At 34.0% G+C, this 23,955-nt stretch overlaps 1 protein-coding gene across 1 annotated transcript in view; it reads left to right on the top strand.

Moving 5' to 3' along the window:
* Window positions 1-23,955, top strand: part of LOC108361387 (homeobox protein homothorax) — a 171,272-nt gene that overhangs the window by 103,629 nt on the left and 43,688 nt on the right. The window lies entirely within an intron of this gene.

Below are 23,955 nucleotides of genomic sequence, written 5' to 3'. Positions count from 1 at the left end.
TTGATTGTTGCGGTGCGATCATACGCGTGCGCGGGTGAATGGTGATGGAAAACATGCATATAAATATGTATATTAAATACATATATTTGGGGAGGGAAACAATCTGTAATCGGTGGCGCGGCTTGGACTACCTTAAAATTATGTTGAATTAAAGTATTTCAATAGAAATTTAAATTGGTTAGTGCCAGGCCGTTGACGTCCGGTAGTGACGACAAATTCAAGCATGTTTGTAACTCTCGCTCGATGTCAGCTGATTGGGTGCAAAACAAAAAAATTATCAATAAAACTACATTTTTCGAATTTGTCCATTTAAATTTATTAAAATAATTCGCTGCCTCAATCTCCCTCATGTATAAAAAGATAACTTAGTTTTTGAACTGATGGAGTGATCTCAAACTGAAGAATTTGTACCGAAAATCGAGTTAGAGCTTAAGCTCACTTTTTATGCATAAGCCCCAATGTCTAAGGCTCATTTTAATGAGCCAGCTTAGTGAGTATGTTGCCCAATCTGCTACTGCTATCGTACCTATAGAGATGATGTGCGTTGCATTAAACAGTTAGCTGTGTAGCGCTGTTTATCGATACACAACAACAACTGTGTAAAGTTGGTAAGCGCTCCAGAGATGTTGAGCGGTACAGAACTAAATAGCGCTGCCGAGTTGGTTAGTATCGTATAGGTGGTTTGTGCCGAATGCCTGGTTTGTGGCATAGATTTGATGTGCGTTGTATGGATTGTGAGTGGTAGAAATTGTTCGAATTGCAAAATTTGGCTACTAAAGTGTGTATAGGCAAAGTCGCATTTGTGTTGACTTGTTTCGCAATTTTCTGTTCCAAGAATATTTATAAATGAACCAAAGGGTCAGCACTGAGGTCCTTAGTCACAATTTTATAGAAGTGAGTCTGAGCGTGAAGAACACTGCTCTGAGTCAAATCGGTAAGTTTGCTTAGTGATGAGTTACCTAGCAGTACGACTTAAAACGAGTAACTTCATCTGTGTAATTTAGCTTAATTAGCAGGTTCTGAAATCAGACAACCTTGCAAATTTCGACGGAAGTTTAAAAAGTGAATTTTATATGCTTATCAAAACTTGAATTTTTTCCACCGATTGAGCCTCCACCATTTATTTTATGTATGTATGTTAAGTGGACATAGGGTATGACGCAAAAAGACAAATAAAAGCTGTTCTGAGTAGCTTTTCAATGGTGCTAGAGTTCCTGAAAACAATTAAAAAGCTACTCAGAACAGTTTTAATTTTTATTATTTTATTTTTTTTGAAAACATTGTTTTTTCGGCATAACAGAACTTTCTTTTCCCTTTTCGCAAACTCTAGAACTAAATATTGAGAAGCTACTCAGAACAGTTTTCATTTTTATTTTTTCAAAGATTTTTTTTCACCTTTTTCGAAAAATTCTTTTTTTTCGGCGTAATTATGCAGAACTTATTTTCCTTTTCCGGAACTCCTCAGCTATGGAAAAACTACTCAGTGCAGTATTAATTTTTTTTCCAAAAATTTTACTTTTTCGACCTTTATTATGAAATATGTTTTGCGGCGTAACTTTTTTTTCTCCTTTTCAGGAACTCTAGAGCTATTGAAGAGCTACTCAGAATAGGTTTTATTTTAATTTTATTTTTTGTTTCAAAAAAGTAACTTTTTTGAAAAAAAATTTTATTTTCGTAATTTTGCAGAATTTTATTTTTATCCTTTTCAGGGAATCTAGAACTTTTGAAAAGCTTTCCGAACAGTTTCTTTTTGTCTTTTTGCACCATACTGCATTTGAACTTCCCAGTCATGTATATTTTCCGTTTTCAAACGGGACAGCATCCAACGTATCCCCAATCAACGATTTATGGTCAATGAATTCGAATTTTGTACGAAGAGTTTTGCTAAACGCCTTCACAAATGAGGAGAAGGACTTAGCTCCGTCGTGTTTACTTAGATTTAATAACAGCAGTGATTTTTTCGGGAACTCCTCTACGGCACAGAGACACTTTCTGCGAACACTATTAAAAGTTTTATTATGTTGATACTTGTAGTTATAAACAATATTTGCAGCAAGAAAGAAACAAGATAATTTAGTTAAATACCTCGTTGACGATATTGCGAATTACTATACGGTATTAACTAGTATATTTACATACATACACATATGATGGTGAGTGATCGATCTGGCAATCAAAACGTTAAACTAAGACCTATTAGAATCGTAACGACATTCATTTAAAAACGCCATATACATTTCAATAATGGTGAATAGCGTTTTGACGATTTTGTAGGTTCTAAATTCTAATAGGTCTTGAAATTTGAATAGCTTTGAAGCTCCGAATAGTCGATTCCCAGCATATAGACAGAATTGTTACGACATCATATATGTATTTGTTGCAATACTACATAAGCACGCGGGGAAAAGTCATACTCAAGAGCTTTACGCCACAAAAAATTCAATATTGCAATTCACATTATTAACCCGCTGCACCCAAACTAACAACTCTGCGCTCTTGCAGATCGCAAGGCTTGATAAGAGGTTTGTTTTCAATAAATTATAGCTATACCAATTTATAAAAATTATTAATGACGGGAAAAAAAATTATTTGGAATCTAACAGCAACAGCCAACGCAATTAAATAGCCATCCATGCAATGCAGTCAACCTGGCAGGCAAAATTTTGATCTTTCAATTCCAGCAGCGCTTTAAAGGTGGACAGCTAAATGCCACTGCGATGGCGGCTATCAATAATCGCGCAACAAAAGTAAAAAAAATAAAAATCTCAATCGCTAACATGGTGAATAATACACATACTTTTTTTACTCAAATTTTCAAATTAGCATGCATATGTATGAGTGTGTGTGTGTGCTTGTGCGTTTGTTATTTATCTCAGTACACTAACTGAATGCTTACGATTAATGTGCTACTCGCTTAATATTATCAGCGCAACGCCTACTAAATGCCAAAATATCGCCGCTATTTAGCTGTAAGGCAAACGGGTTGTTAACAATATCTAGATACTAACAACAAAAACCAGATGCAACAACAGCAACAAAGAAACGCGTTGCTGCAATTGATTTAGACTGTATTCCAGCTGCGCAGCTTGATTTAGCGGCACCAACTCATCTGCGAAATATTTTACGTTTTTGTTTTTGTTGGTGTGCTAACATCACCGTTGCCGTTGCCGTTGCCTTATTGCTGCTGTTCGCTGTTAGTTGCGTGATTTATGCACTTTTCCAGTTGCCATTTTTGGCAAATGCGCAAATGTTGCAACTCAGCTTGTGCCGCCGCCACAGTCGTTTGCGCGAAAACATTTGCTGCTGTTGGCTGGCTAAATTGTTTTTTTTTGTTTGTTTAGCTATGTTTGTTGTTAATAGATTTTTATTGAGTAGTGATTTTTGTTGCTGCCGCTGTGCAATATTATTTGCGAAGCGCTTTCCAAACTTGGCTGTGTCAAAATGAAAAATTTTAATAATTAATTTTTTATTCAATTGCTTTCAAAGTATATTTAAACCATTTGTCATTTGCATGTTTAGAGGACGCGTAAATGCGAAAAATTAAAATAAAAAAAAAAAACACAAAAAGATTGAATGAAATAAAATGTACTTAAACTATTTTTATTGAAGCTGCGCTGATTTGTCAAAGCCGCAAGCTGTTTTAAAAATAAATGTTCGTGTTTGTTGTTGTTCAGTAATCTTTTTTGACAACAACAAATGAGCTACGAGGCATTGCCGCCTTGCATTAGCGTTATTGAAGCTAATTTGTTATAAAAATAATTTGCGTTTTTAACAAAACGGTCAATAAACATACAAAACTATGCACAAAAGACCATCAGAAAAAAAATAAAACAAATTTTAAAATTAATTTGAATTTCTAGGCTCTTAATTAATTTATTTTATTGCGCCAAATTTTACGTGCTATAAAATTGCATACCAAAAATTTTACACAAAATCATAATAACAGATTGGAAAATTGTATAATTTTTTTTTTTGGAATTTTTCTAAACGTTACATTGTGTTTGAAACTTTGATCTATATGGTTTTGGTTTAAGCATAAACAGTACTTTTAAACAAAATTAACACAATTTTTGTCTTGAAAAAAACACCGCGAATAGAAAATTACCTTGCGAACGGCTATTTGAGTCAGTGTATATATGTAAAAAAATCTCCTTAATTATTTTAAAACTTTTGTTGAGAATAATATGGCAAATAATTTTTATAAAAAGTACCTATTGGTTGATGTAGAAAAATTTTGCTTAAAATAATCTCTTGTTTATTACGCCCATAAAATTGCTAACAATAGATTAAGTATACGCATAGCAGTACTCAACACACTTAACTACACGCGGGCGGCACTTTAAGTCGCAGTCGTACAAATAAACTAAGCAAAGAGCAGCACACACGCGCACTCACAACAATCGTACAAAGGTGTCACAACAGTAGAGCAACAAAGCTCCAGTGCAGTTGCCATCGAAGCAATTTTGGGACCACCCACATTTTCAGCAGCCTGTAGTTTCGAAAGTCTCTTCGCAGCACTAGCCGCTTCTGCTCTTCCATTTTGTTAACACACATCATGTTAATTAGTATGCGCATATTATTGTTGTTTGACTTTGTTTTCAAAACATTTGCAGCCAAGCAGAAAAGTATGCAACACTTCTAAAGAAAGCTTGCAAAGGCTAAACATTCAAGCAAGCTTATAAGCAAATATACCTTTATTTGTAAGCTATGCTAGGTGTTTTTGTGATACTTGAAACACATGTGTAGTGGATTTGCTCGAGTGTTGTGATCACATTTACCAGCAGCATAAACACAGAGAAGCCGTTTTTTTCCACCGATTTAAAGTACCACCAAGGGAGACTTTTGTTATTGTATGTATGTATGTATTTACTACTTGGTTGTTGCTTGCTTGTTTCTTCTATTTCATATTCCATGCTGCACTGCTTTGTTTTTATGTCACTCAAGCTCAGCTTCCATTCAACACCGTTTCAAGTATTTGCTCATGTATTTACGCAACGAAGTGAGTGCTGCCTAGGTGGAGAGTAAAAGGTGCGAAGCATAGACATATATACTTGGGTAAGAATAAGACATGTAAGCTGGAGAAAACGCTTGATTATGAAGTGCTCTGTGGCTTATTTCGTGCTTTGTCTGCTTATTTTTTGAAAATAAATTTGTCGGATGTTTTAGTTGACTGGCTCTCGAAAACCACCCAGGAAGAAGGTCTACCTAATTGTATTCGAAAGCGTGTAAAAGCGACTGACAATTGTTTTTTAAAACAAAAGCAATAAATATATATTTAGTATATTTTTCTTAAAATGGTCTCAATGGAGAGGCGCTAAGGAGTTTTCTGAAAAAATATTTTACTTCAACAAAGGCACACCAGAATTCGATTTTTAAACCCCTTTCTTTCGCTGGAACGAGAAACTAATTCGCAATAGATACTAAATTGTACACTGAGTACAGTCTTACAACTTAAGCAGGGATCACACGATTTGTACATTTGTACAGATTTGTACATTTTCAAATTAACAGAGAGTTGTTGTTTGGAAAGTTGTTATTGAGCTGATCTCATTCTCGACAAAAATTTCTAGACAACACAACTCTATGGCTGCCAAATGTGCAAATGTACAAATCATGTGACCCCTGCCTAAGAAAGTAGTAATATCGGCGGGTTCTCGTCAATACACGACAATGACTTACAACACAATATTCTACAGTCTCGATTTCCCGTACGACAGAAGTCTTTCGAATGTAGACCTATTCTGTAAGCGTACCTTCCCATCAAGATGTGGTCTGTCTAAACTAGAATTATATGTTAAAACAGTGGTCGAACCAGTCAGAAAAGTGGGTTAGATTTCCCCCATCCAGTTTAGGCTATTCAACACTGAGTTTCTAAGATGGTAGTAGTAACCTTCTCCGCCAGTTCATCTATTTGATATCCATATATTTTTGCTCTGGCATCCACACTAGGTATCTCTTTAGATTTAGAATAAGTCTACGCTTCCTGAAGCTGCCTGAATAATAAAGATGATTGCTTCTGCACGCAAAAGAAAAATAAATAAGCCACTTTCACGTTCAGATGAAAAATGCTGCACAAATCCGGCAACAGAAAACTGAGGCTGAGTGACATGCGTGTCTATACCGCATGCCCCACCAAATTTGGGCGCAGAATCAGCATTTAGACTTCTCTTTACAATTGATCTGAAAGGGAATCATTGTGCGATTTTAATTAATCAGAGCCTGTATAGCCTGGCCACCTGAAGCTAAAGCTGGTAAACCTTAAATAATTCTGGATGGCTTGAAACCTCTTTCCTACACTTGGCCATCTCGTTGATCTCACCGCATTACAACTTGTCTGTAGATTTACATATATCGCCAGTGGTAGAGGGAAACGTTCTATGCCAATTATTACCGCTGGTGCTTAAATGATATTTCGCCTGTTTCTGATCGCTTTTCTTAATCATCCATATTCATTAGCCAAAGGGAGGAAGTTTTGTCGTTATTTTAGGAGAGCGTAACGACCCTTCAGATGCCTTCCGGTGCAAGTAACAGGTCATCTAAATGCCAGTAATACTATTATACATAGACCGTTTTGCCGTATCACCGACGAGACATAAGTCCACAGGTTAAAGGAGAAACCAGAGCTTTTGCTGTCGTTGAGAGTAAAACCCTTAGGAACTTAGGAAGAAGTTTTTTTTTTTTAATTTCATAATATGCATTCATCAAATACAATATTTTCAGCACTTACAGAAACCATTACGAACTCTTTGCCAAGAAAATTAAGAAATATTTTAGGGAAACAAAACTGTTTTTATACCTTTCAATGTACATAGATAGAATATATCGGAAAGTTGATTTGCTCAAGCAAAGTGCGTTTAGATTTATCAAATCCAAAAATAGTTTTTATTTTGTAATTCTACACAATCTACCAGAACAAAATTTCATGCACAGCTTTTCAGGTTCGCAGATACAGAATTGCATTCTTCCGCATTGGTCAAATGGAGTTTTTTTTATCACAATTTGTCATCGAAAGAACTTTTTTTCTTACAAAGTGAGTTCCAAATCGCTTGTATTTTCCTAAAGTTGGTCAATAAAAGTTTTCTAATTCAAGTTCAATTTACTTTATGCTTCCTCATTTAGTAGCAATATATTGCTAGACTTAATTAAACGCAGATGGTTCTTCCTCCAGTTTTTGCCAAATATGTATGTCACATAAAAACGCGCTTTTGAGACTCAATTATCCAGTTGGGTTAATTTTCCGTGTTTTTTTTGTAGCCTAGCTACAATATTTGTTGGAAGCGCCGGGCCTAGAACCATTTCTATTATTTGCTATTTATTGTTCAGTACTTCAGGATGCATGTAAGTACTTAGTATATATGTATGTATGAAGCTACTTGAAGGCATCAATCAATTCTGCGCAATTAGTAGATTGCTACAAATCACTCAAGTTGCAGTAGCGGGATTTGACATTCTCAAGGCATGCTCACTCAAACATGAACACATACATATGTGAACTCACGTAATTTTCATGCCAAAGTGGCAGCCATGCTAAGCATAGACGCGCTTGCCACCACTTGAACGGCAAACAAATTAAAAATGCATTTGCTAATCACAAAGAAAATTTTAGAAAACTGGAAAGAATTACAAATAACTATATGACGAGTCAAATGCTGTTATAATAAGCACACGCGCATACTACTTAAGCAGACAAGTCACTTGTATGGCGCAGCAAAAATTAAGTGAAAACAATTTTAGCTATTTAAGTAAGAATAACGGTATATATGTATGTGTATGCCTAAAGTAGGGGAAATTCCGAATTGTATAGGAGAATTTTACTACCCACAAGCAGAAAATTCATTAAGCAAACTGAAGCGTTGCGCTAAAACACTGAAAAGGGGTTCATCAAGCGCAAATGGAATGAAATTATTTTTAGCAATTTTTTTTTTTAATTTTTATTTGTAAAAATTATTTGCTTACTGGTTGTGCGGTGTACGCGTTGATATTTATTTATATTCTTAAAATGTATGCATTTAGCTGTTTATTTATAAAACAGTTAAAAACACGCCATGTCAAAATCATAAACGCACCAGGTTTCAATCATTTTATTATAAAAAATCGTCAAATATGCTTACTTTGTGTGGAAGAAAAAGCGCAACAACGTCAGAGAAAAAATTTGCCAAAAGTCCTAGTTACTTCAAACTTGCAATCAGAACCTTTCTAAGAAAGCTATGTATATATGAATACGCTAACATAAATTTTGTCTCCGTTCGTTTGGCGATTCTACTGAACCGATTTCCAAACCAAGAACACCGTCGGAAAGGTATTGAGGTAGATGAGGAGAAAATTACGGCCAACGGTTATTGTTGCAACCTGTTCAATTTGAGTTATTTTCGCATTTTGTTTGTCACATCTTATTTAAAATTAAACTTTGTAGTAAAAACAAATGTGTTGATGAAGAGAGAAATAATAAAAACGATTAAGACAAAGAAGTAAAGGCAAAATTTAAGACAAACTGAAAGGGTAAGAAAAATGTATTGACATTTTTCGATAGGCGTCGAAATTAATTACCAAAATTTATCGAATCATAGAAGTTTATACGCATCGAAGTTTATCGAGTTATCTATTTTTATTGAGTTATCGCAACATATCGAATTATCTATTCAAAGTGATCAATGTTTATTGAGTTGTCGAAATTTATAGAACAGAAAATTAGTTGTCGAAAATTACGTACAATTTTATGGTATTATAGAAATTTATCAAGTTAATTAAATTTATCAATTTCTTGAATTGAACTTTTTGTAATTTTCAAAATATATCAAGTTATCGAAATTTCATAGTTATACAAATTCATTGAGTGCTTATCGAATTTTGTCGTGTGTAACGAGTTATCGTAATTGGTCGATAGCCTACCAAAATATGGGGCTATCAAAATTAACCGAGTTTCGATACTTATATAGATATCCAAAGTTTACCGAGTTATGGATTTATATCGAGATATATAATTGAGTTATCGAAATTTATCGAACCCTCGAAATGCACAGTTTTCGAAAATTATCGAAATTAGTAGAGTTATCGATTTTTTTTCAGTTAACGTAATTAAGTGTTTTTAAATTCATCGAATTATCGATATGTATCATATCGTCGAAATTTATCGACAAAATTAGATGTATCGGGTCAATTAAAAGTCCTGCCAAAGTCCTTCTAATTGTGTGCCTTGTTAGTTAAACGACGTGCTAAATAAGAAAACCTCTCCAAGGCTCTTAAAAAACCAGAAAAATGGTCGAAATTCGGCAGTAACTGGCACTCCTAGTCTAATTAAAAAAACTTGCAGTTTTTATCATAGTTTGTTGAATTGTTTTAAATATTTGTATATATGCGGTTTCTGGTACATAATAAACAACTTATTCTTTTTCATAAAAAAATAAATCGAATAACCAAAAAAATAAATAGTCACCTTGTCAATATGCGGTGCGTTTATAATTTTGTCACGGGGTGTACATGCATATTAGCATAGACAAGTTGTTTTTAAATTTAGTTAGCACTATTTTACACTGCGGTGGGTTGCTTTTGCTCACTCATTATTACATACTCTCAGTGTATACATATCAGGGATGTTGCGAATATTTGCATTCGCATTCGTTATGCTAATGATTCGCATCATTTTACACATTCGCATAGGACATTCGCATTCGCATGAAATTATACGACTGTTTTGCGAATGCGAATGTGTATATGGGCAGAGAGTCCACTCTAATATTGTTGAAATGGCTCTAATAGTTCATTTTCACCAAGTCTTAACTGCAGTTTATGCCTCTTGGAACAAGGAGATTACAACTCGAATGGGGGTAATTCCTCCTACTAAGTATAAGCAAATGAAAGGAGAAAAGCAAACACTAAAAAATAAACCTTGCCGCTCGCTCCATGCTGAAATTCTTGGAACTTATCTGAGATCTTAACTGCAGTTAAGCCTCTGGTGGAAATAGACCAGGGTGCGGGCAATAACCGGCTTTTAGCTTCAGGCGCTAAACGGTTAAGTATTTAGTATATGAAGCAGCATTGATGGGCCTTCAACAAGTACAGCTGAAAGTCTTATAAGCAGCCTAGAAATAATTTTAGATTCCTCCAGCGAAAGCGAAGGCTGTAGAATGTAGAATCTGAAGACATTAAGAAATGTGAAATTGAAGCTCAATTGAAGGCCTATCTTGGTGATTGGTGGAAAACTAAACTGAAATACGATTCGCGACTGCAAATGCAAATATTCGCAACATACCTAATTCAGATATACTCATGCTCTGGCTATGTGCTTCAATGCGCTAATGGCACTACACTGCATTTTGTTTTGTTTATATAAATGCATGCCAATCGCTTGTCAATCATTTTCACTGCTTACTAACAACAAAATGAAGAAAAGCATTAAAAAAAATGTATAAAAACAAGAAAGCGAAGCAATTGAATGGCGCAAAACAAGGAAAATTTATTGTAAAATAAATAAATATGCATTTGTACAATTATACGCATAAATTTGTGCCTCCAAATGTGTGAGAGTATAATTATTTATGCACATACATATGCATAAACATATGTATACATAAGTGATTGGTGTTCAGTGCCACATTGCGTGTACATTTTATCTAGTGCGAACGGGACTAAATATGTATGTATGCATATATGTATGTATGCATATATGTATGTAGCTTTTAGTATGCATATGGGTCTTTCCATGAATATGTAAACGGAAAATGCAAGTAAATGAATCCAAACGACTTTATAACATTAAATTTTGTATTCAAATGGCGGAAAATGGATTTGAAAACGCAAAAGGGTGGAGAGAAGAGCTGAAAAAAATTAAATTAAAAATTTAATTTAGTATGTGTTACTAGTAAAAATATTGCATGGGGGAAAAATCTATCGCGTACGTTATGTCCCGTACGTTATTACCTTTGTTTTTTAATAAGAACTAATCAGAGATAATTTCTATTAAAAAATGGAAAAATTGTAAAAGTATATTATTTAGCTTAGTTTAGGAATTTTTAAAGAAAAGAAAAACTCTCAGGATTCGCAGACTTAAAACCACTTCTTTTCTTGTCGCGTACGTTATGACCTTGTTTTGAACGGATATTTTCCACACCAAAGTTTCGAGGCTACTTATATATTTCTCAACCCAAGAGTTGCAACATAACCGTAATCCTGTTTTCAGTAACTTCTAGATGAGAGATTTATGTTACTCCATAAGCGTACGCATGTCGCGTACGGCTGCATGGAAACACCCATATGTTCTTTTTCACACACAACTACCTGCATTATCTGCCATGCATTTCTTAACACCATGTAGCAGCTGTTGAAACGAGTTGGCCAGCCAGTGATTGCATGAATGCAAAATAAATTTATGAATGTCTTGAATCAATTATTTTGCGCTATTTCTCAAACATTAAGCCAATTGTAGTTGTTGGTTACGCTGAAATTATTTGTGATAAAGGGTCATTCCATTGACAAGAGGAAAACCACATAAATTCAAATATGCCTAAATTATTTCTATTTCAGTAGAAACCTCTTTTTTAATGACCACAATTTATTAATCTGTTGGAAAATATTAAAAAAATCAAAATAAGTTGTAATTTTTGTCTATAGAAACTTTTATTTCATGCATAATTACTTTACATTAGTCACAAGGGGGACATCTCCAGTCCCAGTCACAACTTTATATATTTTTTAATATATCTATGAAGATTATATAAACCTCATTTTTACTGAAAAGAAAAGCGTATAATTCATACTTTCCAACAACATCTTTCGTAAAAATTATGCGTTTTGGCTAAAATTCATCTTTGAGTGCACAAAGGTAAAAGAGAGTTCTTTTCAATGTCTCACCAGTCACATTTGTTCAAATGATAGTTGCGTAAAACTAAGAAATCGTTTGTTATTTTTTTTTAAGCAATTTTATACATTAGTTATCGTTCTATGTTAAAAAGTATCATCGCTATTAAAAACAAGGGAGTCTCAAAAATCCTGTTGATATCAGCCTTCTAAAATCTCAAAACAGAAAAATTCAAAACTGAGGGATAGCGTTGCCTTACATTTTTGCTGTGAATCATTAGTTTAGTTTTTTAGGCTTTAGGCAATCCGCTTATTATAAAAAAGATTATGTTCTGCATATTAGTAATAAACTGCCGTACATGCATTCGGTTTTTATCAACAGTGTATATGCTTTTCTATTAAATTTTCATGTGTGAAAACAAAAAATTTTTTTTTCTCAGTTCATTGCCGGAGCTTTTTGTACCGCATTGAAAAAAAATAGTTTTGTACGTTTTTGCATTTCCCCTCAAACTTACTTGTAGAAAAAGTCATATGCGCAATACATAAGTATTTAGAACTGCATACGTTTTTCATCTACTATAAAAAGCAACAAACCCTTAATATGTACATCCGGTGTCAAAATTATAAACAGACCACATATTAACAAATTTTAACCATTTTTTGAAGCTTGGATATATATGGCATGGTATATTTGTATCAGGAACCGAAAATAATGAAATATTTTTTTTTTGATTTTTAATTTTTTTACAAAAAATAATCTTTATTTTAGACTGAAATTTTTTCGATAATTTTTAGCCGTTATGATGGAGTCCGCGTTTTTATGATCGGTTTAAATCGTTTAAGATCCAAAAAATAAAATGTAAAAATAACGGTTATAAAAGATCGAAAAAATTTTTATCAAAAATAACGATTATTCTTGATAGAAAAACATGTAATTTTTAACCAAAAAAAAAAACAACTGCCTTCAATTCTCACATAAAAATTTAGGAGTTTCGTTATTTTCTTTAAGATCCAACAATCGTATTTAAACCAAATTAGTACGCGACTACTCCTGAGGAACCACCACCTCTCCAATAACAAGAATTATGGAAATCGGTTCACGTGGCACAATGTAATGCGGTAATATATATACAAAAAATAAAATAAAAAATAAAAAATAAAATATTCCGACGAATTGCTAACCTCCTCAAGAGGTTCCTGAAGAAAATACAAAAATCCTAAAATACCGGCTAAATTTGATCGGAAGAATAGAAATCCAATTTTAACGGTTAAATTATGTTTTTTTATTATATAGATCCTACCCATTAGGGTCTCTTATTGTTATAAAAAATAATTTAAATTTGAGGCCTAATAAGACAAATTTATTGTTAAAATTTGTCAATATGTAGTGCGTTTATAATTTTGACACGGGTTCTGGATATAATGTAAGCAGATTTTTTTTTTAATCCGTTTATTTATAATGGCAAAATGCGTAATCTATTGGAAATTTCTCTTGATTTTTTAAGACTTTTGTTTTTCTTGGAATTCTTATCTCGCCATGGCCTATGTATGCCAGCAGCATAGTTCGATACCATATTATTATTTACTTTCTTTTTATTCCGTTTAAACAGCTGATAAGGTCATATGATACGAGTATTTCCCTTCGGTGGTTTACTTGACTATTTTATGCTATAACTGCCTTGGTCGCATTCTTATTATTTAATTTATTTCTTCATTTTTATTTTATTTCATTTTATGTTTTTAATTATATTATCTTGCGATTTCACCATACAATTTCTTCTTTCGTGCTCCATTTTTCTTCTGCTGAATTCATTTATTTGCGTTTCCTGGCATTTAATTTATTATTGGCTTTAGTTACAACTACTTTGTACGTACATATATACATACATATCTATTCGTAGTAGATACTGCTCTTGCAACATTTTGATGTGCGTGTGTGGCAAGGCATCTAACGCTGAACTTTCTTATGTCCCCTGTTCATGTTTTTAGAGTTATTTATTTTTTTTTTTGCAGGAGTTTTAGCTACACTTCTTTATAGCTTTTTTATTCTATTTTTTGTGATTTTTTTTTTGCTATTGTTGGCATTCTACAATTGCGCAGAATTCCAATTTGCAGTAAATTTTGTGATTTTCCAACATTTTCGCTCGCTACTACCTCTACATATGGAGGAGTATGTGCCATTTATGTAAGCGTGGTAAGTAGCAAATCTTTCAAGCAGCCAATGGTGGCCACAAGCACTGCTGCAGATTCATATACATAATATACATTTGTATGAAATAGTTGTGCGTCCACTCCTGTAGTTCACATGTGCTGTGTGACAACAAACTCTCACATGTACTATACTTACTTGCGTATAACTACAGATGAACGTATTTGCTAGAGTGTGTTATATTCCATTTACTTAAATACACGTTTCGTTTTCTCAGCTCGTACTCCCGCTCCTCTAACTTTACCATTATGCCGCTGAATCCCTCTTCCTTTTTGCTTTCTTTGTCAATTCTGCTGAGCTTAGTATTTCCTTGTTATCATTTAGTTTTATTTATTTCGTGAAAACCAATATTTTTGCTTACACGTCCATTTATAAGATCATACATACTTATGTATTTTATTTCCATTAATTTTTTGTAGATTTTTTTGCTTATTATTTTTTTGTGAATTCTGCAAATCTTATGGGATAATCTTATTGTTAAACCTTCACAAAAAACCTGGTTTTAATTGGTACAAGTTTGCTTTATTTTTTTTTTGCAATTTCACACACAAATTTCGAATTTGCCCACAAAATTAAGACGTAAGAGGGTTCGAAATAAAAGTAATAAGGTTCAAAATATATAATTTTAGAAAAGTGGACTTGGCAACACTAACCTAGCATCGCTGGTACTTTCAAATAAGGGCGGAAAATAATCATGTTTTTTAATTGTAACTAAAAAAATTTACAAGTTGTAATCGTCGTACGTCTTGCTTTAATTTACAATGGTTTTTATTTTACGAGTTAACCCAATAGAGATTAAAAAGAATAATTAATATTTGAGTTTTACTTTTTCGCTTAACGAAAATAATAATTATTTAATTTTAATTTTTTCGATAAAAAATAATGATTATTTTTAGATTTTTATTTGTTCGCTCAAAGAGAATAATGATTATTGAGTTGTATTTTACCACTATACACAGAATAATGATCTTTCAAAAACTCAAAAACTATATCAGCGTGATTTCCAACGCATCACTTTCAGGTCGAAATTTCAGTAGGTTACGTCTGTATGGCATTTTCAATTTTATAAATTATCATAATTTTTAAGTGGAAAAATAAAACTCAAAAACGATGAACACCTCTGAGCGAAAAAATAAAAATCATAAAATAATTATTATTTGTAATTTAAAAAAATAAAAAGCAAATAAAAATTATTTTCGTTGAGCGAAAAAATAAAACTCAATACCTAATAATTATTATTTTTAGCGAAAAAAATAAAAATTATAAAATAATGATTAAATGCTAATTTAAATTAGTTTACTCATAATGATTTTCGTCCCTGCTTTTAAATTTTAAAATAAAATAGTTCTGTAAAAGTATCACACTTCGCTGCTTTTGGACTGGTGCGGAACTAGTTACTATGGGACTGGTTCGTTTTTGGCGAAAGGGAACTAGTACTGAACTTGAAGTTTGGTTCACTAGTTCGTGTTTTCCCTACAGGGAACAGATAGCTAATTTTTGAAATAATGTAATTTAGATTTTGCAGATAATCCGTCAACCAATAGCATTTTCTTTTGAGGTTCTTTTAGTAAGAAAATTTATTTGGGGAACATTTTTTGAGCTCCAGCACTGATTTGTACACCTAGGCTCACTTTTCTCATATGGAATTAAAGGCCAAAGGAATATGACATCTTAAGGACAGAAGGTTATACTTTTCCATCGAGAGTTAAAGCCACCCCGATTCACTGGAATATGTACATAATACTTACGGTGACCATATTTATGAGATCTGAATACGGGACAAAAAATAATTTTGCCAATTTTTTCCACAACAGCTTTCAGATCTTAAAGCCGTCTTTAATGATCCTAGATATATAAGCCCTGCAACAGTATCCTTTTACCCCGTAAAATTTGTTAAAAATATTCGTTAAATTTTAGTATAATAAAGTGCAATTTTAAGTTGCTAAGGCTTACTATTAATTTTTATTTTGTTGGCGGTGCTACGCTTTTTTTTCATACAAAGTAAGTATGTTCGACCATTTTTTTGAAAGAGAAGAAAATGAGCAGAACTTTGCACTCGCACTTTTTTATACTCATTTTAAAGAGTTACAAAACAGCAAACACAATTTTTTTCTAAAGATTCTGATTAAAAAGTTTGAAATTTTGGTGAAATATTGTAGAATTAATTTTAATAGTTTTTTGCATAAAGTTGGAAATTTGTAATTATATGATATTATGAATTTACTAAAATGTCGAGTCCTAGTTTCTATTTAGGTCACTGTATATATTCCTCGATTCGAGTCGCAGGCATTCAGATGATAAAATAATAACTGTTTATTGAGAAAATTACGATCATATACCAACATCACCTAAAACTCGTTCATAGGCATTCCATTTTAATGAGCTGTTAAGGCGTCGAAACAGCGAATACGAGACAAATACAGAACATTAGAAGAAATAAAGAACATTTGGCGTCCCGTTTAAAATAAATAAGTTACCAGGACAATCGGTCAAAAAAGAGGACTGTCCCGTATAATACAGGACGAATGGTCTCCGTAATTAATAATACTAGATAATTTTTTTTTATGCAACAGTCTCTGATCAATTCTTTAAATGGGCTTTGAATAAAATTAGTTTGTCCGACTATTTTTTTTAATTACTTGAATATGTAAAGTGGTTTGAACAACAAGCAGCAGCCTGAAATCAAGTTTCTCGCAGCTGATTTTGCTACAAGAAACAAAATACCACAGACTTGTATTGGCGATTTTTAAGTTTAAGTTTGATTTTTATTTTAGAGGTTGGGAAAGCTTTGTGGTCCCTACATTTTATGTATGTCAGTTGTATGTCAAATAAAACGAAGAATATTCCAACCCTCTAAATCCTCAATAGGTGGGCCTTGCAAACGGTTTCTACTGGAGGGGACCAAAAAACCATGTACATATGTACATGTATTGGCATTTTTAAAGTTTACGTCTGAGTTTTATTTTAGGGAAGGGATCAAAGTTTCCCTCTCTTGCATAATAAAACGAAGGTTTCCAAAAATTTAAGGCCTCATAAATACCAGCCATTAGTTGTAAGTGAGTGGTTGATCAAACTCTGTACTTTAGTTCTACTGCAATTGGGCCTGTTTCTGAAAACATACAAAAGAAGCAGACCGAACCGTGCTCTAATTTACTTTGCTTTTTGTCATTACAAATTTATTATATTCTTGTGAAAATAAAATAACTTTGCTTGCACTGTAATGTCGTAAATAAGTGCTTAAATTTTGTACACAAACATGCTATGAGGAGTTTTTTGGTATGAGGAATCCATTTCTGCACTTGCCGTCTACTTAAAACTTCCACCAAAGGGCGCAACAGTGAAAATGTTCAATTTTCCATCGAAACCTATTTTAACAATTTACAAGCTCCAAATTGATTTTAGCCACATGGCTTCTTCGGCAAATTTACTTAAAATTACACATAGAATCCTACTGTGCTATACGCGCTTAGACAAAAAAAGTTACCCACCCTAATATAACCATAATATTTAATGTGTGGTTAATAAATATTTCAGCTTATCTTCAACTCTTTTCATGCACCTGAGTTGGCCAGCAATCTGTTTGGGTCAACGTGGGTGCTTCTTAAGTTTAATACATGTACTCGTAAAAAAGTCTTAAACATATAGTGGGTAAAAATATTTTTTTGGCTGGCAAAGAGCATAGACTGCTTAATTATACCAACAAATAATAAACGAAAAAATTAAAAAAAAAACGTATTTATTGTTCCACTAAAATATGCATTGGACTCTAAAACATTTCGAGTGTAAACCGGAAGTTTGATTTGATTAATCGCATTAAGCGAAAAGTAACGCAGTCAAGAAGGTGGAAAATAGTGGCCGCCGATAGTATAGAAGCAGCACCAAGAGGTGGGCAGCGCGTACGAAAAAAGAATCAGTGTGAAATGAAATTAATTTTCAGTGAGATTAAACAAAAGGCTGCCTGCTTTGAAAATGTTGTTGAATTTGCTATTATGCAAATTTTTATAGTGTTTACGCAGCGTAAGCGGAATTCCGATTGCTCAAGAAAAGCGCCAAGAAAAAAGTATGCAGTAAATGTATGAATGCGCGCATACATTTTAAATTGTGTCTGTGCGTGCGTCTTTGTTGAATAATCAAATAATGTAATATGCGTAGAAAGCAAATAGATCCGAAATAGTTTTGTTAATACGAGTACACTTAATAATAATTCACTCAAATTTCAGCAATAAATTAAAAAAGAAACAAAAAGACGTCAAAAAGAAAAATCTCTCAAAAATCCATAAATATAAGAACCGCTGCGAAAAGTGTAAAATGTGATGTGCTCAAGTGGCAGATTATATAGTTTATAGTTTTTATTGCTGAACGGTTGCTTGCAACACTAAAAAAAAATAAATCCACACTCACACAAACACCCGCTCGCTTTTTATAACTTCATTAAAAGTTGTTTATGATGCTCGAAATTGATTATTTCGCCACATTGCTGCCACATTCGCCATACCCAATCACATTGGGGCTCAATTGTTGCCCCATATGTGCATATGTATGTCCACACACTTGCGCGCTACTTGCAGCATTGATGCACTTGCATTTGTAAATATGTACATATGTTGTTGTTGCAGCCACACATAAGCACTTGAACGCGCGCAGCAGACTCATCGTAAAATCGTAAAAGCATCAGTGGAAAAGAACATGAAATTGATTAATGCATTNACGTGGTATATTCGAAATAAGTAGTATCAATTTTGGGTATTAAATGACAAAAAAAATCGTTTTAATTTTTTACCCCCTTGCGCCTTAAGCGACTCCAATCGGGACCAAAATTTATACATATATAGCATTTTCAGTCTAAACGAAACCATTTTCAATTAAGTGAAATCTTTTTCAAATATAAATGAAACCTTTTTCAGGTTAAGCGAAACCGTTTTCAGATTAAAACAAATACATATTATTAAACGAAAGTTTCATTTAATTTGAATAAAATTTCATTGAATCTGAAAAAGGTTTCATTCATTTCATTTGATTTGAGGGACCATCCTTATGTACATACATAGGTGGGTATTTACATGTTCGATTGTATGCCAGAAAGGCAGCACGCAGGAAAGAGCAATTGCCTGCAAGACGGCACTCAGCTGCCAAAGCTACAGCTGCAATGCAATGCAAATGCCGCTGTTTTCTTATATGTACGTATGTTTGTGTAGCTTCATGCTCGTATGCAAATGCGTGCGATACTTAGGATTTCAACTTCCCCACCAAAGTACCTACAAATGAATTAAAAAAAAAAAAACAAATAAAAATAAAAATTCTCAACTAAAGCTTACAATCCGTGCTTCGCTATCATTACCATTACCATTTCCACTTCCATACCCATTTCCATATCCACTTCCACTTATGTGCATACATATGTATTATATGCTTAAACTTGAAAATTAATCTTATGAGCGTGTTGCTTATTGTTATAATAACGATGTGCAAAAGCACTTGTAATGGCTTGTGTGGATATGTTGTCGAGTCAGTGGCACAGGAATGCTGCAGCCTCTTGGTATACCTACACAAGACTCGCTATGTGTATAGCCTCACTGAAGTGCATCCACTTGTGCAATGAATACATAATTTATAGATTTGTCGAGTTGATTTTGAAGTAAACTCTGATTTCCAGCCGATTAAAGTGGTTTTTAGTGTTTTGATAGTGAAATCGAACAATGATGTCTTTATTTCGATTGGAGCTTTTTTTTGCATTCTTCTCTTTTATTCTGAATTTGTCTGTGTATCTGCGTGTAGTGATCGTAGGGCAGGCGATTAGCGATCAGTGATAAAGCAAGAGATCAAGAAGTGGAGCGGATTGAAGGTAGAAATGGTAATTTTCAGACTGAGCAACTCTAAGTGGGCTGGGGTGCTTGTCTTTCGCGCTTTTGAACGCTGCTATATAGCGGTTCAGAAATTTTAGAACAGCTGTAATTGAGCTTCCAGATAAAAAGAAAATTAATTCTTATAATTAATACCAACATTTTATTACAAACTAGGGAAAGAAGCGAAAAGGAAACCAGGTTCGCAAACATTTGAGTTCTGTAAAAATTAGCATATAATTAAATCTTGGAAATTCGTAAATATATCTCGAAACGCCCGGAAAATTCGAAAAGTCCTAAGAAAATTTCGAAGTGTTGTGAGAATTAATTTTCAATACAATGGGTCGCAAGCACAAAACGTGAGGTTAAGCTCAACTCAGTTTTTTCACTGATGGGGTGATGTCAAACTCAAAGATTTTTACTGAGAATTGAGCCGGAGTGAGTTTAAGCACTTTTTATGCACGATGTTCAATATTTAGGCTTAGCTTCGGATTTATTATAGAAAACGTCAAAATTATGCAGGTGAAACCCCTTAACCCTCTTAAACTCAGTTCCTTCTCTTGGCGGGGTCAGCGAAAAATTTCGTAAACCTAAGTAACATGTCCCCACATAGATATGTTTCGATTTGCAGAAAATCCATTCCAAAGTCAATTTTTGCTATGCTTGGACGTAAATAAATACATACATTTCTTCAAACAGTGATTTTCATGTTAAAAAAAGGTATATCTAGTATTTCACCTGTATCAGCTAAACTAAAGACATTAGATTCGTTCCATTTGGCCACAAACTAATCTTACATGATTTTTTGAACACGATAGAGGAATAAGGCATTTGATGATTACAGATACAACGCTTATGAATAAGTGTAATACGCCCACCAAGAAAAAGGAAAAGTTGTTCTTGGCCAGTTTCGTAGGCCAGAGGTTTATTTGGAAAATGTTCAGTTTAGTTTTCAGCCACAGTCTTCGCTCGGAAAATTTTCACCATATGCCAAAGCAAAGAGACAATCAGTCCTATTCAAAGCCTCAATGCTCTCCACACCAATATGCAGTAGGAAGGTCCAATGAAATGTTGCGGTTTTTTGCAGAAAATTTACTTCAGCAGCGGCTCGCTGATAAGCCTTTAGGTGATCTACCGGCAGGNAGCCACAGTCTTCGCTCGGAAAATTTTCACCATATGCCAAAGCAAAGAGAAAATCAGTCCTATTCAAAGCCTCAATGCTCTCCACACCAATATGCAGTAGGAAGGTTCAATGAAATGTTGCGGTTTTTTGCAGAAAATTTACTTCAGCAGCGGCTCGCTGATAAGCCTCCAGGTGATCTACCGGCAGTGATCAGCTCGGGCCTCGAGCCCTTCTAAATATCGCTAATACTTGCAAAGCTCTCCTCCAAGGAGACCTTAGATATTTGGTTCTCACACTTGACCACTCTGCATTCGCGCACTACCTTCGTGGAGCTGAATTTACCCAACCAGTTCGGACATTCATGTTTCAGTGCTACCCCACTTCTCCATAATTGACTTGCCCTTGTTGGAAATGGCAAGTGCCACCCGCAGCTTACCGTTGGCCACCTCGCAATAGCCGTGCCGTGTGATGATGCAATAGCCACACTCGGCGTATGGTTGGCAAAAACCTTTCCCTTTTTGAAACCTCTTTCGCTCTCTTTCTACAACCTATTTCGCTTACTCGCATATTTATTTTTAATAGCCTGGTACGCTCGGTAGCCTTAATCCATCGCATGAAAGTGAATTTTGTCTTAGGCATCCTTCGGGTACATGGACGTAATGGTTTCTCACCCCTCTATGCTGTCGGAAATAGATAGAGACCGTTGGTAGTGCATTTTCCGAAGCACTTAGCTGTCCTTTGTCAACCGAAGCAAGAGGTTGACAAGCGGCGGAGTACTGTGGCCCAAAGTACTGACTGCGACAGTAACTGTTATAATCTCCTGGTTAGATAGAAAAGCTCCAACTACGTGGAGGAGCTCGGCCGCACAGTCGGGGTTTGTCCACCGAATTGCAATCAAAGAGCATTGCTATGGGCTGTGAAATATGCAGCACCAAAAGTATTCGCTGAATTTACGTAACGAGTTGAAGAAAAAAATGCAGACTTTCTAGAAAGATATATTTATAATTTAATTTTTTACGAAACTGAGTATCAAGTACCTGCAACGTTGCGAATGAGAAGCATTAAGGGTATATATATGCTGGAGTGTACAATTATTCGCCTTTTCCAAAACCGTTTTTCATGTTATTCGAAAAATTTCAATTCCAAAACACCGGTTCCCGATTTTGAAATTGAGAAAAAAAATGTATGAACCGGTTTTATTTTACATAGTTTTCATACAGTGAAAATGTTTACGTTGGTATGAAGTCATAACCAAAAATTATAATAAAACTATTAATAGAAAAAATAGCTTTTATTTCGAAGAGAGTAAAGCAAATTAAGTTCAAATATTTTATTAGATCAAAAGTAAAACAAATAAAAATCAGTGATAAATTCACGTTTGGTATTATTTTAACTCCTTTTTAATACTTTATTGCATTTTTTCTTACTTTTTTGGAGTGCCCTTGCCCGAAAGGAAAAAATCAAACAAACACCCTATAATATACATACTTATTTATTATATAAATTTCGATGGCAATTTCCGTTCAAATTTAATTCAAATTTGGAAGCTCCAAACTAATGTGCCGATATCGAGGCGGTGTTTGATGTACTTCTTTAGCTGAGTAATGTTTCGACGGCTACATAATTTTCGCTTGCATTAAGTTTGTGCACGAAAAGCATTCGTTGAATCTTAAAATCAAAACTTCACTTATTTTTATGCAATATCCTACAAAATCTGATTAATTGGGGTTTTTTAACAGTTATAACCATGCTCTCTTTACTTAAAAATTCGACTTCAAGTATACCCAAGTATGTGCTCTTTAATCTAATCTAAGTACTCCCTAGAAATGAAAATAAGATTTTCATTAAAATTTTGTTGTTTGCTTATGTCCTCTTGTTATCTGAGTTTGCTGCACCATAAGGGTATGCATAAAAACTCAGCCCAGGCAGGGTTCCCAGACTATTATTCTAAGTATATACATATGTATGGATGTATGTACGTAGTATACCACATACTTGTTGTACCACATACAGATGTAAATATGATAGTTATATGTGTGTATGAGAAGTATCAACATTCACCTGGACTCTTATCACTTCTTTATCTAAGACTTATGTATGTATGTATTTGACATGCCAGCCGAGAGGCAACTCAACCGGAAATTTACCTAACAACCACAGCTTAACTAACTTCCGTACTAATTGTGGCAGGATTTGCGTTGAAAATCAACTAACATACAACAACTTTTCTATCCTCTAGCGAACATAAATAACATAATTTCTCAAGATTTTAGAAAATGTCTACTTAAACTATGCTTGAAGTACTCGTATGTATGCATGCATGTAAGTGTGTTTGTGTGCGGTTGTTTGCAACATTAACAGTCTTAAGAAAATTTCAAGTTGTTTGCGACAAGCAAACTACTACTTTACATATCAAACAGAGAAATGATAAACATTACGTTGAGAGACAAAACAATGAGGCGCATTACATGATAACATTACTATGCATACATACAAACAAATAACTTTGTAATGATCATGGGTAAGTGTTTGCATGCTTAGACGAAACTACCGTCAGCCAGTAAGTCAGTGGTTATCTACTGCCAGTAATTATTGGTAGATTTGTTTGTGAGTAAGTACCCTGCAAAAATTTGAGGACCAGGTGGTCCACTGGGTCGTAGTTTTAAAGTATGAGCAAAAGGACCAGGCTGCATACTAGTAACTTGTTATGCTGACCTGGACCACTTCAAACGTAGAAAACTGATATATGTGTTGAACACCACCTCTTCGTGGCCGATCGGCAATATGATTCGGTTGCCGAATGTGCCATGATCCAAAAGGAGTAGTTGTCTAGGTAGTCCCATGTTATGCAGTGGTGGATCCAAAAGTGGTCCCATGTTATGCAGCGTTGGACCAGAGGTGGTCAGGTCCAATGACATCGCAATGTTAATGTAACCATATTTTCTCCATATATTTGGACCATTTTGGTTACTAGTGTTGGTTACAAGGTA

Source organism: Rhagoletis zephyria, unplaced genomic scaffold, assembly GCF_001687245.7.
Source record: "Rhagoletis zephyria isolate East Lansing unplaced genomic scaffold, Rhagoletis_zephyria_1.1 Rzeph_scaffold_00752, whole genome shotgun sequence".
In the NCBI taxonomy this organism is placed as follows: domain Eukaryota; kingdom Metazoa; phylum Arthropoda; class Insecta; order Diptera; family Tephritidae; genus Rhagoletis; species Rhagoletis zephyria.
This window is presented reverse-complemented; position numbering and strand designations above follow the sequence as displayed.